Genomic DNA, 18,262 nt, shown 5'->3' on the forward strand with positions numbered 1-18,262 from the left:
GAGAAGATCATTTAGTATTTGTTGAAGAGCTGGTTTGGTGGTGCTGAATTCTTGCAGCTTTTCCTTGTCTGTAGAGCTTTTGATTTCTCCTTCATATTTGAAGGAGATTCTTGCTGGGTACAGTAATCTGGGTTGTAAGTTTTTCTCTTTCATCACTTGAAGTATGTCCTTCCATTCCCTTCTGGCCTGAAGAGCTTCTATAGAAAGATCAGCTGTTATCCTTATGGGAATCCCCTTGTGTGTTATTTGTTGTTTTTCCCTTGCTGCTTTTAATATTTATTCTTTGTGTTTGATCTTCATTAATTTGAATAATTTGTGTCTTGGGGTATTTCACCTTGGGTTTATCCTGTTTGGGACTCTCTGGGTTTCTTGGACTTGGATGGCTATTTCCTTACCCATTTTAGGGAAGTTTTCAACTATTATCTCCTCAAGTATTTTCTCATGGCCTTTCTTTTTGTCTTTTTCTTCTGGGACTCCTATGATTCAAATGTTGGGGCATTTGACATTGTCCCAGAGGTCTCTGAGGTTGTCTTCACTTCTTTAAATTCTTTTTTCCTCTCTTCTTCATTTATTTCCACCATTCTATCTTCCACCTCACTTATCCTATCTTCTGCCTTAGTTATTCTACTGTTGGTTCCTCCAGAGTGTTTTTGATCTCAGTTATTGCATTATTCATTATTGATTGACTCTTTTTTATTTCTTCTAGGTCCTTGTTAAATATTTCTTGCATCACTTCTCAATCCTTGTCTCCAGACTATCTGTAACTCCATTTTGTCTTCAAGATTTTGAATCATTTTTACTATCATTATTCTGAATTCTTTTTCAGGTAGACTACCTATCTCCTCCTCTTTTGTTTGATTTGGTGGGCATTTATCATGTTCCTTTACCTGCTGAATATTTCTCTGCCTTTTCATCTTGTTTAGATTGCTGTGTTTGGGGTGGCCTTTCTGATGCTGAAAGTTTGTGGTTCCTCTTTACTGTGGAGGTTCCTCACTATGGGTGAGTTTGGATGAGTGGCCTGTCAAGGTTTCCAGGTTCGGGAAGCTTGCGTTGGTGTTCTGGTGGGTGGAGCTGGATCTCTTCTTTCTGGAGTGCAATTAAGTGTCCAGTAGTGAGTTTTGAGGTGTCTATGGGTTTGGTGTGACTTTTGGCCACTTGTATTTTAATGCTTAGGGTTATGTTCCTGCGTTGTTGGAGAATTAGCTTGGTATGTTTTGCTCTGAAACTTGTTGGCTTTTGGGTGGAGCTTGGTTTCAGTGTAGGTATGGAGGCTTTTGGATGAGCTCTTGTTGATTAATACTCCCTGGAGTCAGGAGTTTTCTGGTGTTCTCAAGTTTTGATTTTAAGACTCCTTCCTCTGGTTTTCAGACTTATTCTTACAGTAGCCTCAAGACTTCTTCATTGATACTGCACCAATGATAAAACATCTAGGTTAATGGAGAAAAGATTCTCCACAGTGAGGGACACCCAGAGAGGTTCGCAGAGTTACATGGAGGAGAGAAGAGGAAGGAGAGAGATAGAGGTGATCAGGAGGAGAAGAGCGGGAATCAAAAGGGGAGAGAGCAATCTAGCCAGTAAATAATTACCTATGTGTTCTCCACAGTCTGGAACACCCAGAGAGGTTCACAGAGTTACAAAGAGAAGAGAACAGGGAAGGAGACAGAGGTGACCAGGAGAAGAGGGGGAATCAAAAGGACAGAGACAGATCTAGCCAGTAATCAGTTTCCTAAGCGTTCTCCCCAGCCCAGGATACCCATAGAGATTCACAGAGTTGGGTAGAGAAGAGAAGGGGGAGGGAGGAGATAGAGGTGACCTGGGGGAGAAAAAGGAGAGTCAAAAGGGGGAGAGGGCAATCAAGCCAGTAATCACACTCCTAAGTAAAAATGGGTACTGAAGATTGGATTCTTAAAGGTACAAAATTGATAACAAATACCAAAAATCAAAGACTAAATATCTAGAGTAAAGGTTAGACGCTCAAAAATACAATATTAAAAAAAAATTACAAAAAGTATAAAAAATATATATGAAAGTTGCTTTAAAAATAGGGTCTTTTGTTTTTTGGGTTTTTTGGCAAGGCAATCAGTTCAGTTCAGTTCATTTCAGTCACTCAGTCGTGTCCAACTCTTTGCGACCCCATGAATCGCAGCACTCCAGGCCTCCCTGTTCACCACCAACTCCCAGAGTTCACTCAAACTCATGTCCATCAAGTCGGTGATGCCATCCAGCCATCTCATCCTTTGTCGTCCCCTTCTCCTCCTTCCCCCAATCCCTCCCAGCATCAGGGTCTTTTCCAATGAGTCAACTCTTCGCATGAGTTGGCCAAAGTACTGGAGTTTCAGCTTTAGCATCACTCCTTCCAATGAACACCCAGGACTGGTCTCCTTTAGAATGAACTGGTTGGGTCTTCTTGCAGTCCAAGGAACTTTCAGGAGTCTTCCCCAACACCACAGTTCAAAAGCATCAATTCTTCAGTCCTCAACTTTCTTCACAGTCCAACTCTCACATCAATACATGACCACTGGAAAAACCATAGCCTTGACTAGATGGACCTTTGTTGTCAAAGTAATATCTCTGCTTTTTAATATGCTACTTAGGTTTGTCATAACTTTCCTTCCAAGGAGTAAGCGTCTTTTAATTTCATGGCTGCAATCACCATCTGCAGTGGTTTTGGAGCCCCAAAAAATAAACTCTGACACTGTTTCTCCATCTATTTCCCATGAGGTGATGGGACTGGATGCCATGATCTTCGTTTTCTGAATGTTGAGCTTTAAGCCAACTTTTCACTCTCCTCTTTCACTTTCATCACGAGGCTTTCTAGTTTCTTTTCACTTTCTGCCATAAGGGTGGTGTCATCTGCATATCCGAGGTGATTGATATTTCTCCTGGCAATCTTAATTCCAGCTTGTGCTTCTTCCAGCTCCGTGTTTCTCATGATGCACTCTGCATAGAAGTTAAATAAGCAGGGTGACAATATACAGCCTTGACGTACTCCTTTTCCCATTTGGAACCGATGTTGTTCCATGTCCAGTTCTAATTGTTGCTTCCTGACCTGCATACAGATTTCTCACGAGGCAGGTGAGGTGGTCTGGTATTCCCATCTCTTTCAGAATTTTCCACAGTTTATTATGATCCACACAGTCAAAGGCTTTGGCATAGTTAATAAAGCAGAAATAGATGTGTTTCTAGAACTCTCTTGGTTTTTCAATGATCCAGCGGATGTTGGCAATTTGACCTCTGGTTCCTCTGCCTTTTCTAAAACAAGCTTGAAGGTAATAGTAGGTTATAAAAATGAAAATTAAAGGAGTAATAAAGAAGTTAATAATAAAAAATGATAATAGTAAAATATATCTAGGAATTTCTCTAGAGCTGTTGAGGGCAGTGTGTGGTCAGTTCAGTTTCAGATAGTTCCTTGTTCCAGCTTATACTTCTTCTCATGGTCTATTGGCCCCTTCCAATGTAGTCACTTGCTAACTACAGGGTTTTAATCTGTTGCACCTGTCACTTTCAAAGCAGTTCCCTCTTCTTTGTTTATTTTGGCTTTCTCTGTTTGCAAGTCTCTTCAGTGCCTAATTTCCACCCTGACACAAGGGGGCGAAGGTGATCACTTATTTAGGCTCATTTGTTCAGTTGTGCTGTGGGGAGGGTGGAACACTGCAAACAAATATCACTGGCCTGTATGCGGAGTGCTCACAGTGTCCGGGCCACACTGGGTTTGCCCCTGCTCAGGGCATGTGTGCTTTCCCGGTCTACACTGCTCAGGCTCCATGTTGCTCTGCAGGGGAACTGCCTAAAGCAGGCCCTGGGTTGCGTACACGTCCCAGGTCTAAGCCACTCAGGTTCAGGTTTTCAGGTACTCCACAAAGGCACAGACTCATCTGGGCCGGAGTTTTGTGCCCTTCTCAGGTCCGAGCAGTTCAGGCGACCAGGTGCTTGGCGAGCACACTCTCCCCAGGTGGGTGGTGCCATCTTATCACCTCCCTGGTTCCAGCCGCTCAGTTTCCTGGGTGTGCAGTGGGAGCACCATCTCAGGTGTGCTGTGTGTCTCCTCTGGGGAGCTGACCTCAGGCTGCGGCTCTCCTGGCGGATGTTAACTGTCCAGGATCCCAGGAAGACTTGGTTAGCAACTGGGAGCCTGCTCGCAGTTTGGTAGAGGATGCTGTCTCTGGGGCCAAGATTTCCCCTTGCCTTCCAGCCCTGGCTGTTGCCCATCTGCCTCCCGCAGGGGGTGGGCCGGTCTGCAGCCGGCTAACTCTCCTCTGGTACTCACTCAGTCCTTTGTTCCGTGAGTGGGCCCTAGAGTGCCTTAGGTTAGAGCTTTTCATGGGAAAGTTCTCTCTGTCTGTCTTTCTTTTCTTTTTTTTCTCTCTCTCTTTGTGGCTATCCCAGTTTGGGTTGCTATCTCACGTTAACTCCCTCAGATTGTCCTCAGGGCATTCAGGCCGCACCTGCATTAACCAATGCAGCCCGCACCCCCCTGTTCAGACCCTGCTTGCTAGTGGTGGACACGAGCGTCTGGGCTACTTCCCCACTGGGAGTTGCGGTTAGGTGCATAATCTGTGGGTTTGTTTGTTTTTCCCCTCCTGGTTATGTTGCCCTCTGAGATTCCAAAGCTCCCCACAGAACTGCCGGTGAGAGGGTTTCCTGGTGTTTGGAAACTTCTTCTTCACGACTCCCTCCCCAGGATGGATCTCCATCCCTAACTGTTTTGTCTCTCTTTTTATCTTTTGTCCTACTTTCTTTTGAATACAATGAGCAGCCTTTCTGGGTGCCTGGTGTCTTCTGCCAGCTTTCAGAAGTTGTTTTGTGGAATTTGTTCAGTGTTCAGTTGATCTTTCGATGAATATGTGGGGGAGAAAGTGGTCTCCCCATCCTATTCCTCTGCCATCTTAGGACTGCCCCAAGGGTTATTTTAATAAGCATTGTTTTTACAGATTTTTTGACCCCAAATTTCCTGTCTCAGGTGATAAGAATGTCTTCCTCCTGGTGCAGGGAGGATACCTTCCACACGGGAGTTTTATGACCTGTTTCAGGGAAGAAGAGTAAGGAGTATGGGGTCAGAGTGATCTTTTTGCTTCTGCTGTTTTCTCAGATTCCTTCAGCTTAAGAGATTCAATATGCCATTCAATGTTTTGGGGTAGTTTGTCCTGAACCCCATCATTACTGCCGATGTTCCCATCCACACATCCATACCAATACTTATTATCTATCATTCTAACTCTTTTTCGGATTGAGGAGCACACTGAGGCATGCATCCAGACCAGAGATCAAACCTGTGCCCCCGCAGTGGAAGCTCTGAGCTCTGACCACTCAACCATCAGGGAATTCCTATCATTCTAATTCTTTTTTTTTAAATTCTAATTCTTAGTGATAAGTTGTATGTGGTAATTTTTTAAATAGCTGCCATAGAAAACTAATACAAACAGCTTAAAAAAATTTTTTTTACATAAGTATACATGTATGACACCATCGTCTCCAACACAGAGGTTGGAGGCATGTGCCTTGAAGAGGAGAGTAGGAGCATGGAAATGGCTTGAGGCTGATGGCCTGAAGGCAGAGGCCTCAACAACAGACTTTTTTGAAAGGAGCCAGAGCAGAACACGGGCTTCCCTGCTCAGACAGTAAAGACTCTACTTGCAATGCAGGAGACCTGGGTTCAATCCCTGGGTTGGGAAGATCCCCTGGAGAAGAAAATGGAAACCCACTCCAGTATTCTTGCCTGGAGAATTCCATGGACAGAGGAGCCTGGTTGGCTACAGTCCATGAGTTCCCAAATAGTCGGCCATGTCTGAGTGAAAAGAGCAGAACGTGAAGGTGATGCTAGCTGTCACCAGGGTTCCTGAAAATGACTAGGAGACTTTGCAAGGAGATGGTTGATTTTGAGGACATGACCATCATGTGATTAATTTTGGATTGGGCGAGCTGGGAAATAAGTAATTACTTTCTGCTCCTTCCCCTCCTTGACTATGTAGCTTAAGGACTATATCTTACACGTGGCTAGGTCCTAGAATATTTCTTGGCCTAAAGTAAGTACTCATTAAATGTTTGTTGGATAGAGAGCTACATTCTCCTGACATTCTTTTCTATTTGCAAAATGGACAATTTTCTCCTATATTGAAATGACATTGATTTCTGCCTTTTACCTCAAAGTCCCCGCTACTGCTTAACTCTAAACTTCATTTCACTGCCAACTTTGGCTTAGAAATGTTCAACATTGGACATCTCAGTTTCAATACAGTCTCCACAACTTGGTCTCAATCTTTTATATTCTGGTCTCACAGCACTTTGTAATGCACACATTTGGAGTTTAGGACATGACCTTGAGTCAGAAGCCCCTGGGTTTGGTGAGTGGTTCCTTTAGCACCTCTCCCTGATTGATACCTCCTCCAGCCCTAATCAGCCCTGAGAAGCCCTGCTTACCTTTTGAGACCAGGTCACCTCAACAAGGTCAACTTCTTCATCCCTTCAGACAGAATTAGTCACCCCTTTTTTTATCTTCCCAGCACTTTATTCTCACTCTAACAGACCTTACTGCTGCTGCTGCTGCTGCTAAGTCGCTTCAGTCATGTCCGACTCTGTGCGACCCCAGAGACGGCAGCCCCCCAGGATCCCCCGTACCTGGGATTCTCCAGGTAAGAACGCTGGAGTGGGTTGCCATTTCCTTCTCCAATGCATGAAAGTGAAAAGTAAAAGTGAAGTCGCTCAGTCGTGTCAGACTCTAGCGACCCTATGGACTGCAGCCTACCAGGCTCCTCCGTCCATGGGATTTTCTAGGCAAAAGTACTGGAGTGGGGTGCCATTGCCTTACACTGAGATCTAATTTCTCTATTAACATGTTTCTTTTGCAGTGAAGGAAAGGCATCTCATCAAGGAGCTTATCCAGGTCCTCACTGGCTAACACAGTGCCTAGCACACTGTCGGTGCTTGTTTTCATCAGTTTTCCAGAGAAACAAAACCAATTACATAGATAGATAGGTAGGTAGTTAGGTTGGTAGATAGATTGGCTTACGTGATTGTGGGAGCTGGCAAGACTGAAATTAGTAGACTAGATATTCAGGTAACATTTGGTATCATAGCCTTGAGTCTGAAATCCAACGGGTAGGCTTGCAGGCTGGAAACCCAAGCTGAGTCTGTCTGTAGCAGTCTTCAGGCATAATAGCTTCTTCTCAGAAACATCTTGGCCAGCGTTTAACCGAACAATTGGCATCATAACCCCACCAAGTTGATGCATAAAGTTAACCATCTCAGTGCTCAATAAACATTTATTTGCAAAAATAAATAGATGTCTAATAAGTCTTCCAGAAGTCCAGAAAAGAGAGAAACGGACTTTGGCACAGATTTTCAAACTTAAAATGTTCTCAAGTGATAGAATAAGTATGTTCGTTCATTGAGCAGGTAACCATCAGAACCACCGCCCCCCCCCCCCCCCCGCCGCCAAAAAAAAAAGAGAAATAGAGCCCGAGAGAAAGAACTAGAGAGGATATATACGACTGTGAGTCAGACAAATCTCTACATATGGATGCATGCAATGTATCTATCCAATTAATTTTATTCCTCAGAGAAGGCAATGGCAACCCACTCCAGTATCCAATTAATTTTATTCCAGAGGGTGGCGATATGGCTCTATAATAAACTTGGATCAAAGTTATTTATTTTACCATTAATTGCTGTGGCACCAACAAAAACACTGTCAGAGAAAAACAAGAATGCTTTAAAGTGATTCTTTATAGAGACTAAAAATGACTAATTCCAGAGAGTCATCTCCAGGTTTTGACTAGGGTGTGAAGCCAGCATGGTGCAGGAAGGACAGAGACTGAGGGCCACTGGTTAGGGGCCCTGCCTGGACAGAGCCTTCTTTCATAAAATGGTGTTTCCCAGGCTGGACTCTTTCCCTCAAGTCTCTCAGGAGGCAAGAAGAGAAAGATTCAGGGCTATTACAGAAAAAAAGAGTTTCCTCATGTATAAGTTGGGCATAATAATAATAATGAGAAATATTAAGCTGAGCCATATGAAATCACTGATGTTCAACCATTTCTGGATTCCAGCAATGGCAGTTTCATGTGAGTAAGCAAACTAGGTGAGCTGTTAAGCAAAGAGTAGAGGTACATGGCCGGTGATCAGTAACTGCTGCCTCTCCTCTTTGTCATGAGGCTTGGGCTGGAGGCTGAGGTGGACCCTGGTCTAGAGGAACCAAAGGTAACTCAGCGCCTGAGGTGGACAGGGGGGTTCTTCCTCCAAAATACCCTGGTTCAGAACACCCAGGAAAAAGAATCTCGAGGTTGAAAAGACTAGGACCACATGGAAAAATGAATGGGGAGCTGGTGGACAAAAGTCCTTATTTGTTCAGTATGATAAGTTGCAGAAGCAACAGTGACTGTTTTTTCCTACAGTTACACCCTTAAGTGCACAAAGAGATGGAGAAATGAAAGGGACCGCAGTTCTCAAAAGTCAAAGAGAGGAAGAAAAAAATGAGAAACAGAAGGGTGGAATAGTACTGAAGCTATCATCAGCTCCTCAACCCATCACATCGAAATCAAATTATTGCTAATTAAATAAATGTGTGAACGTTTCACAATTTTTGTAATGCCTCTGTTAGCATTACCATCCCTGCTTTACAGAGAAGGAAACCAAAAGGGAAGAGATTAGACAATTTAAAAAAATTATTCCAGTTAAGTCAAGTGCTATTTCCCACTAGTTGTTAAGAATGCCGTGTAGTATGTAGACAACTAGCTTTCGGTACATTTCTTCTCTCGATTTCATAAATTCTGTTTTCATAGAAAATGGCTCTGCTTGAGTAGTCTCAGTAAAGCACATTCTGCTTCATGTTGTCACATGCTCAGCTTCCCCAGGGCACTATGTAAATGAGACTTTTCAAATTGACTTTCTTATGCAATTGCCAATTATTTCTTCCTGTTCTAGAATATCTATTTTTTCATTGTATGATTTTTATTATTTAGGTTATGTTCAAATTTTCTAAAACTCCAATTGAACAAGGATGCAAAATGGGGGGAAATTCTTCTGTGCTTCAGAAGGTAGAGTCTAATAGTCATGTTAGTAGTGTTCATGAATGCAAGCTGCTGGCCTGTCAACTTTTCCATCCAAGAAGAAGACAATAGAAATACCTAATGGTTTGAATTGGATTTTTTTAAAAGACCAATCTGAAGGGTAAACAGCATCTTTTTCTTCATATAGCATCCATGCTGTCTAATTATAGAAACGTTGAAAATTACAGGAAAATATAAAGAAGAAATAATAATTCAAAATTCTTCTTCCATGAAAGAGCCACTGTGAACCTTGCTGTGTTTGTGTCACTTCAGCTTAGAAAAGAGGTTCTTTCAGATTAAAAGAATCCTGCTGCAAAATAATCAGTGAAATGATTTTCCAAAATTCAAGGGAGAAAGGTGAACTGGTTGGTAATCATTTGATGCTTTCTACCCTTCCTCAGTTCAGTTCAGTCACTCAGTCATGTCCGACTCTTTGCGACCCCTGTAGTACGCCAGGATTCCCTGTCCATCACCAACTCCCAGAGCTTGCTCAAACTCATGTCCATTGAGTTGGTGATGCCATCCAACCATCTCCTCCTCTGTTTTCCCCTTCTCCTCCTACTTTCAATCTTTCCCAGCATCAGGGTCTTTTCCAATGAGTCCATTCTTAGCCTTAGGTGGCCAAACCCTTCCTCAGATATAGTCATTTCTTAGTACAGAGGACAGTGTAAACTTTGAGATTGCTTCAAAATGCTTTCAGACTCTCATGTAGTGTTAGTGTTAGTTGCTCAGTCATGTCCCACTCTTTGGACCCCATGAACTATAGCCCTCCAGGCTTTTCTGTCTATGGAATTCTCCAGGCTAGAGTTCTGTAGTGGGTAGATCTCCAGGGGACCTTCCCTACCCCAGGATCAAACCCTCATTTCCTGCATTACAGGTGGATGTCTGAACCACCAAGGAAGCCCTCAGGCTCTCACAGATAAAATATTTTTTCTAAAGTCACTACATTAATGAGCAAAACCAGCCAAATGTCAAGGTCATCAGATCTTTTTGAAATTGGGCATACTCCTGAATATTATAGTAGAGCTCTGGAATTTGTAATTTAAGGGCATTTTTTTGGGGGGGAGATTAATTTTGATTTAAGTGCAACTGATTTCCATGAATGCTTCTACTGGTGCAAACATTTTGGGAAAGGGACAAGTGAATAAATGATGATCTAACTTTGAAGTAAATGAAGAGAGGGACAAAGATTGGAGGATTGGTGTTCTGCCCAGCTCTCTGCAGGGGTTAAGCTGGAAGCTGGAGGAGCTGATTCATTGAGAAACTTTAGGGCGTTGAGACCCTGCTCCTTCAGAGTTCGTGGCACACGATGACACAGAGCTGGAGCAGAGGCCAGCCTTCTCAGACACCGGGGTTAGATGTGGGAGAGAGCATATTAGGGGCTGATATTGGAGATCTCCCAAAGATACCATTAGCAGCGACTCTGGTGGAGACACTCCAAATGGCCTAACAGGCAGGGGCTGTCCTAGGAGGAAGACAATGAGAGGAAGCCAGCAGATCTCCCAGGAAATTAGAGAGGAGGTGGAGGGAGGATTTTGCAAGGATGGTTAGAGATTCTGTCTGAGTAAAAAGTGTAAAATTGGACACCAGGTACTTTCTTAGGAACTTGGCTGCTAACATAGAGACCTGAAACCACAGAAGCCTAAACAAGATGAGCTAGAGTGTCACCTGTGTCCTGAGTTTATTCTTACTTTCTGCTCCACACCCTTAACAAGGGACTTAACAGGGTCTTTCGTGGTTTCAAGACAGGTACTGCTGCTCCTCCTACCGCAATCACTTTGGCAGGAAGACGAAAGAATGGATATTAGTTTGCTGCTGCTATTATAACAAAGTACCATGGACTGGGTGGCTTAAACAACAGAAATGTATCATAGTTCTGAAGGCTAGAAGCCAGAGGTCAAGGTGTTGACAAGGTTAGTTCCTCCTGAGGCTGCTCTCCTGGTAGATGGCCACCTTCTCCTTGTGTCTCACTGTATTCCCTCTGTGTCTCTCTATGTCTGTGTCCCAGTCACCTCTTCTTATAAAGACACCAGTCATATTGGATTAGGAGCTACCCTTATAACTTAATTCCCTCTTTAGGAGCCCTATATCCAAATGCAGTCACATTCTAGGGATTAGGGCTTTCCTATATGCATGTTGGAAGGGAACACAATTCGGCTGGTAACAGAAGAGGAAAGGTGGAACAGTGGGTCTCAGCTGGCAGCCCTCTTTTAATACATTTTTCATGAAGCCTCAGCCCACAACCATTCACTCTTACTGGTCAGGCTGTCCTTCCTGGAAAGGTGGTAAATGTAGTCTTTTATGACTCAAAACATGGCTGTTTTACTTTCTAAACTTGGGTTTGGGTTTGGGTTGGTAAAGAAAAAGAGGAAATGGATATGCAAATGATCTAGCCAGACCAGGGTAATGAAGTTATTCTGACTCAGTGACTCTATAACACTTGGCTGGATAGACTGTAAAAACAAATGCCGGGATGAGGAATAAGCAGATCCCCTTTACAGACACTGCAGTGTCCAAGCATCCATCCCCAGTGATATGGTAGGAGGGGAGGAGACGTGAACTGTGGTTGGGGGGATGTCCTGGGACCAAATTCCCCTGCAGGATGGGTGGACCATCCAGGCAAGCAGTGACTCAAAATCAAACCTGAAAGGAGGGACTTCCCTGGTGGTCCAGTGAGTGGCCAAGACTCCACATTCCAAATGCAGGAGGCCCCAGCTCAATCCCTGGTCAGAGAACTAGATCCCACGTGCCGCGACTAAGAGTTCACATGCTGTAACAGAGATCGAAGATCCCATGTGCTGTAACTAAGATCCAGTGAAGCAAAAAAAAAAAAAAAAACCTGAAAGGAAATGCAAGCAAAGAGAAAGAATGAAGAAGAGAAAAGAGAGGACAGCTGAAGGGAGGCAGAAAAGGAGGGAAAGAGAGATCATGAACAAGCATGGAGGCAATGTTGGGGTGGGAGGGGGTGTGGGCAGGTCAGCTGGGAGCAGTCTTAATGAAAACCTGGCAGGCTTGCAGTGGAAAGCGCCAGTTCTTTGTTACTTCTTTGGAGAAGAGGGAATTCTCCTATTTGGTGTTAACCTCTGCTCATCTACCAGCTTCCTGAGTTCTGGGTCATTGGTTTCCCATGCTGCTAAAGGGTGAAATGATGACTTCTGTAAATATTGGGCTAATTTTGCTCATTTCCATCAGGTCACTGTCCTCGATCCCTATGCCTTGGTCCTCGTGCATGTATTAGTCATTGAGGTTTTTATTGCAAGGTATTATTGGACTTTCAATGCAAATTCAGCAGTGCCCTTTCTATCTGCTGAGGTCCGCAGAGTGGGAGGGAAAGAGGGTGTTACCATAGTGATTAGATGACTGGCTGAACACAAAGCTAAAAACCCTCCTGTAGAAGGGCAGGAAAAAGTGTTTCATTACTCTCTCCCCTGATGAATCATAGCTGATTTAAATAACTCCTTCACTTTCCATTAAAAGCTGATGTCTACTGGGAAAGAAAGTCAGAGCAATGGTCAAGGTGGCGAAAGATTGTTCTTCAATCATCATCTTGATTTTCTGTTGTAAGATTCTAACTAAGATATTGGTGGGAATTCCCTGGCAGTCCAATGGTTAGGACTCTGTGCTTCAACTGTAGAGGGCTCACTGCAGGAGAATCGAGAGATGGGGATTTACTTCCTGGGTTGGGAAGATCCCCTGGAGGAAGGTATGGCAACCCACACCAGTATTCTTGCCTGGAGAATCCCATGGACAGAGGAGCCTGGTGGGCTACAGTCCATAGGGTTGCAAAGAGTTGGACATGACTGAAGCGACTTAGCACAGCACAAATAAAATTCATCAGTTCTAGTCCTAGGTATTTACCTATGAGAAATGAAAAGTTATGGTGAAATAAAACCTGTATGTGAGTGTTGTTATCTACTTCATTCATAATCAACAAGAATGGAAACAACCCAAATATGCTCCAAGTGGTGAATGAAGAAACACATTGTGTTTCACTCATGCAATGCAATATTACTCAACAACAAAAAGGAAAAGACTATTGGTACACACGATAATCTGGATACATCTCAAAGGCATCATGCTGAAAAAAGAAGCCAATTTCAAAAGTCTTCATGGGAACATTCTGTAACTAATGTAGTGGAAAAAATCAACATATGAATGGTAGGTTATATTTAAACTTAATCAAAGTTATATTTGGTAAACAGAAATTTGCTTTTTAAATAGCTATATCCAGTGGTCTAGTGCTTTTCCACTTAGTAGTGTATTCAAAGAAACCAATTAGACAGAGCATACAGGACATTCATGCGAATTTTGTTTATAGCAGTGAAAAATGAGGAGTAACCTAAACGATCATCTATAAAAGATTGGTGGCATAAGTAATGTGTTTTTTTTTTTTTTAAAGTCATGTCCAGCTCTTTGCAACCCCATGGATTGTATGTATAGTCCATGGAATTCTCTAGGCCAGAATACTGGAGTAGGTAACCTTTTCCTTCTCCAGGGGATCTTCCCAACTCAGGAATCGAACCAGGGTCTCCTACACCACAAGAGGATTTTTTACCAGCTGAACAATCCATTAAAAACTATAGGTCTATACTAATTAACACAGAAAGTGGGCATAATATAATAAGTGAAAAAACAGGCCACAAAGCAGAATATTGTGTTGTGATTTCATTTTTTAAAAATGCATGTGAGTGTGTATATTTTGTGAGTATATTTAGAAAAAATCTTGGAAGCTTAGAACAACAAACTATGAACAGTAGTAAATTATTTACTCATGGCAGGACTACAGAGCCAACACTTTCCATTAAGATGCTTTTTAATTTGAAAAACAAATCTATTTCCACTTTTGAAAAGGAACAAGACTTGTTTTCTGTTGCCACACCCATCACCAAATCATTAAATACTTGAAAATAATGGATATCATGTGAGTGAAAAAAAAGTTTTACTTACATAAACATAGCTAATCCAGGCAGTTTAGCCTTTATAAATACAAAATGTATAAGACTGAAGGAAAAAATTAGAGAGGGGTGCAGGAGTTTAGCACATGCAAAAGGATATGTAAAAATAGCACAATGGCCCAGTGACCTCAAAAAAATGCTAGCAAAAATATACTTTCTGGAAGTAAATACTGCAAATAGCAAGGCCGGGAAATCTCAACTCATTCCACAATGAGAAATAACAAGAGAACTGGCATGACACCAATACTAAAATCCTAAAAGACAAAAAGTGGGAAAGAGCATGTACACACTGGCATATTGAAAATGTATAACCAACAAGGACCTACTGTACAGCACAGGCAACTCTGCTCAATGTTATGTGGCAGCCTGGATGGGAGGGGAGTTTGGGGGAGAGTGGATACATGTATATGTACGGCTGAGTCCCTTTGCTGTTTGTCTGAAACTATCACAACATTATTTGTTAATCAGCTATCAGATCAGATCAGATCAGTCGCTCAGTCGTGTCCGACTCTTTGTGACCCCATGAATCGCAGCACGCCAGGCCTCCCTGTCCATCATCAACTCCTGGAGTTCACTCAGACTCACGTCCATCGAGTCAGTGATGCCATCCAGCCATCTCATCCTCTGTCGTCCCCTTCTCCTCCTGCCCTCAATCCCTCCTAGCATCAGAGTCTTTTCCAATGAGTCAACTCTTCGCATGAGTTGGCCAAAGTACTGGAGTTTCAGCTTTAGCATCATTCCTTCCAAAGAAATCCCAGGGCTGATCTCCTTCAGAATGGACTGGTTGGATCAGCTATACCCCAATACAAAATAAAAAGTTAAAAAAAAAAAGTAAGAAAGAGCAGCAAAACTAACCTAGAAAATTAGCTGAAAATAGTGATGAAGAAAATCACTAAACATGCTAAGAATTTTTTTAAAAATATAAAGCATTGCTTCTGTAAAGAAAACACAAATGTAGAAATGTAAGAACTTATGACCAAGATGATGAGAAAAAGGAGGACATGGCCAGAAGCAGGAGGAAATGAAATATAGGCTGGAGTTTATTCTAGAAGTTTAAAGACTGGAAATACATTAATAAGTTTTATCATATTAGTAGATTGGATGAAGAAAATCATATAAGTGTCTCTATAGATGCTGAAAATACATCTGACCAAATTCAACAACTATGCTTGATGAAAATACTGAAAAAAATACAGATAACATGGTAAAATAAATTGATTTCAGCTTGAAACCCAATGTCATGTTTTATGGCAGAACTTAAAATATTTCTGATATAGTCACGAACAGGATAAAAATGTCCATAAAAATGTCACTACTGTTATTTAGCAGAGTGCTGGAGATGTTAGCTGATGCAATTAGATGAGAGGAAGAAATTAAGTAAGTGAAGTCGCTCAGTCGTGCCCGACTCTTTGCGACCCCATGGACTGTAGCCTACCAGGCTCCTCTGTCCATGGGATTTTCTAGGCAATAGTACTGGAGTGGATTGCCATTTCCTTCTCTAGCGGATCTTCCCGACTCAGGGATCGAACCCAGGTCTCCCGCATTGTAGGCAGACGCTTTACCGTCTGAGCCACCAGGGAAGTCCAAGAAGAAGAAATTAGAGGTATAAAAATTAGAACATGAAACTACCACTATTGGCAGAAGTTATGATTGCAAAACTTGGGAAACACAAAATAATTGAACAAGAAACTACTTTACCTGATAAAATCAATGTTAGGTACAAGCTTAATAACATATATGTACAAATCATAATCAGATAAAAGGAAGAAAACCTCACTTAAAATAGCAACAATGACAAGAAAAGTAAAATACCTAGGAATAGACTAAACAAAAAATGTTGCAAGACCCCTAGGAGGATGAATTTCTCTTAAAGATGTGAAAGAAATCTTGACCAAATAGCAGGACATATAATGTTCTTGGAAGGTAAAAGTCACCATTATGAATATCTTAATTCTCCTTAAGGTAACATAAATTTAAATCACTTTCCACAAAGATTTATTTTGTTGAAAATGTTTTAGTTTTGAAAACTTGATCTTAAATCACATATAAAAGATTAGCTAAGAAAACCTGAAAATAAAAGCAATGATAGAAGCTGCTTCCAGTTTGGAGCCTCCCAAGCATAAAAATGGCACCCCACTCCAGTATTCTTGCCTGGGAAATCCCATGGACAGAGGAGCATGACGGGCTACAGTCCATGGGGTTGCAAAGGAGTTGGACATGACCTAGCGACTAAACAACAAACAAATAAAGCATAAAATACTGCTTGAACGACAGCTACTTGCATTGATTAATATGTCATCAGTTTAAGTTGTTTTGTTAAACGGGTATGCTGTTACCTTTCATTGTATTAAACCACATTCTCAAGTCTATAAAGCAACTAATTTATACTTTTTTCCCCATGTGATGCACTCCTCAAGGGCTATTTTTTTTAAAAAACAATACTAGGAAAATGAACATTACATTGACTGCTTTGATTTTGAAAAAATTGCAGATGATTAAAATGACTTTGAAATGGTGGCACCATTGACCAGTTTTTTCCCCTCCTATGTTAACAGCTCTTCTGTTCTGTGAGTGAGTTGTTTCGACTCTGGCTGTGCTTGGATAATTAAAAAAGAAGAAGAAGAAGAAGCCAACAAGGCCGAGTCCAGCTCCAATCCAGAAAAACTGAATTGGAATCTCTGAGATGGAGTCAACTGGGGCTTTTTTTTTTTTTTTTTTTTTAGTTGCCATATCAAACTCCTCCCCTTCTACTTCCTCCTCTTACTTCTCCTGAAATTTAAGAAATAAAAGTTAATAATGCGTCTGAAGCTCGTCATGTAGCCCTTCACCCATACAGAGGTATAGACTGTCCTCATTGTCTCTTTTCACGTAGGAGATTTTCATATGCCTTTTGACTTACAAGCTGACTTAGAGTGTCATTCTCCTCACTGCCACCTTCCAAGCACAACTATTAAAGCTCCCATCTAAAGAGCAGCCGTATTATTACCATATTTCTTACTCTGAACAACGTGCACCAACAAACGATCATTGCAATCAGGAGCTGTTGCTTCTACTAAAATTTGCTTCTAAACTGATTTGCTGTATACAAATTTATCCCAGGCTAGACTTGCTATTTTGTCCTTCATAGCTATTTTTGTCACATAATTAGTAGTAATAAAATTGAATGAAGATATTTTGAAAGTAAATAAAGGCTCTTGAGAATTATTGACATAGTTGGGAATTTCTCAACTCAGGGTATATGTCTAAAGAAATCAGCTTCCTAAGTGGTTTAAACCGAGGAGAGGTGTAGTCATGGTGGGAAAGTGACATATCCTGGGTGCTTAGGGTTGTTCTATCTCTATGGTGAATAGGCATGCATAATTGTTATGAAAAATTGAGTTTGATAAGTTATTGATATTTGAATTAAGGAATATGGACTTTATTTTATTTATTTTTTTATTATTATTTTTTATATATTTTATTTTATTTTTTAACTTTACAATATTGTATTGGTTTTGCCATATATCAACATGAATCCACCACAGGTATACACGTGTTCCCCATCCTGAACCCTCCTCCCTCTTCCCTCCCCGTATCATCCCTCTGGGTCGTCCCAGTGCACCAGCCCCAAGCATCCAGTATCGTGCATCTAACCTGGACTGGTGACTCGTTTCATATATGATATTATACATGTTTCAATGCCATTCTCCCGAATCATCCCACCCTCTCCCTCTTCCACAGAGTCCAAAGGACTGTTCTATGCACCAGCATCTCTTTTGCTGTCTCGTATACAGGGTTATTGTTACCATCTTTCTAAATTCCATATATATGCATTAGTATACTGTATTGGTGTTTTTCTTTCTGGCTTACTTCACTCTGTATAATAGACTCCAGTTTCATCCACCTCATTAGAACTGATTCAAATGTATTCTTTTTAATGGCTGAGTAATACTTCATTGTGTATATGTACCACAGCTTTCTTATCCATTCATCTGCTGATGGACATCTAGGTTGCTTCCATGTCCTGGCTATTATAAACAGTGCTGCAATGAACAATGGGGTACACGTGTCTCTTTCAATTCTGGTTTCCTCAGTGTGTATGCCCAGCAGTGGGATTGCTGGGTCATAAGGAAGTTCTATTTCCAGTTTTTCAAGGAATCTCCACACTGTTCTCCATAGTGGCTGTACTAGTTTGCATTCCCACCAACAGTGTAAGAGGGTTCCCTTTTCTCCACACCCTCTCCAGCACTGATTGCTTATAGACTTTTGGATAGCAGCCATTCTGAC

At 41.8% G+C, this 18,262-nt stretch overlaps 1 long non-coding RNA gene across 1 annotated transcript in view; it reads left to right on the forward strand.

Annotated features, from left to right (window-relative positions):
• Positions 1-16,983, forward strand: part of LOC147366872 (uncharacterized) — a 31,013-nt gene extending 14,030 nt beyond the window's left edge. The window contains exons 2-3 of the long non-coding RNA XR_015169529.1: positions 6,501-6,629; positions 16,552-16,983. This is a non-coding gene — a long non-coding RNA (uncharacterized LOC147366872). The remainder of the gene's footprint in view (positions 1-6,500; positions 6,630-16,551) is intronic.
• The last annotated feature ends 1,279 nt before the right edge of the window (positions 16,984-18,262 follow it).

The sequence above is a fragment of the Bos grunniens genome, chromosome 8 (genome assembly GCF_055505025.1).
Source record: "Bos grunniens cultivar Pamir isolate PY7600 chromosome 8, Bosgru_T2T1.0, whole genome shotgun sequence".
In the NCBI taxonomy this organism is placed as follows: domain Eukaryota; kingdom Metazoa; phylum Chordata; class Mammalia; order Artiodactyla; family Bovidae; genus Bos; species Bos grunniens.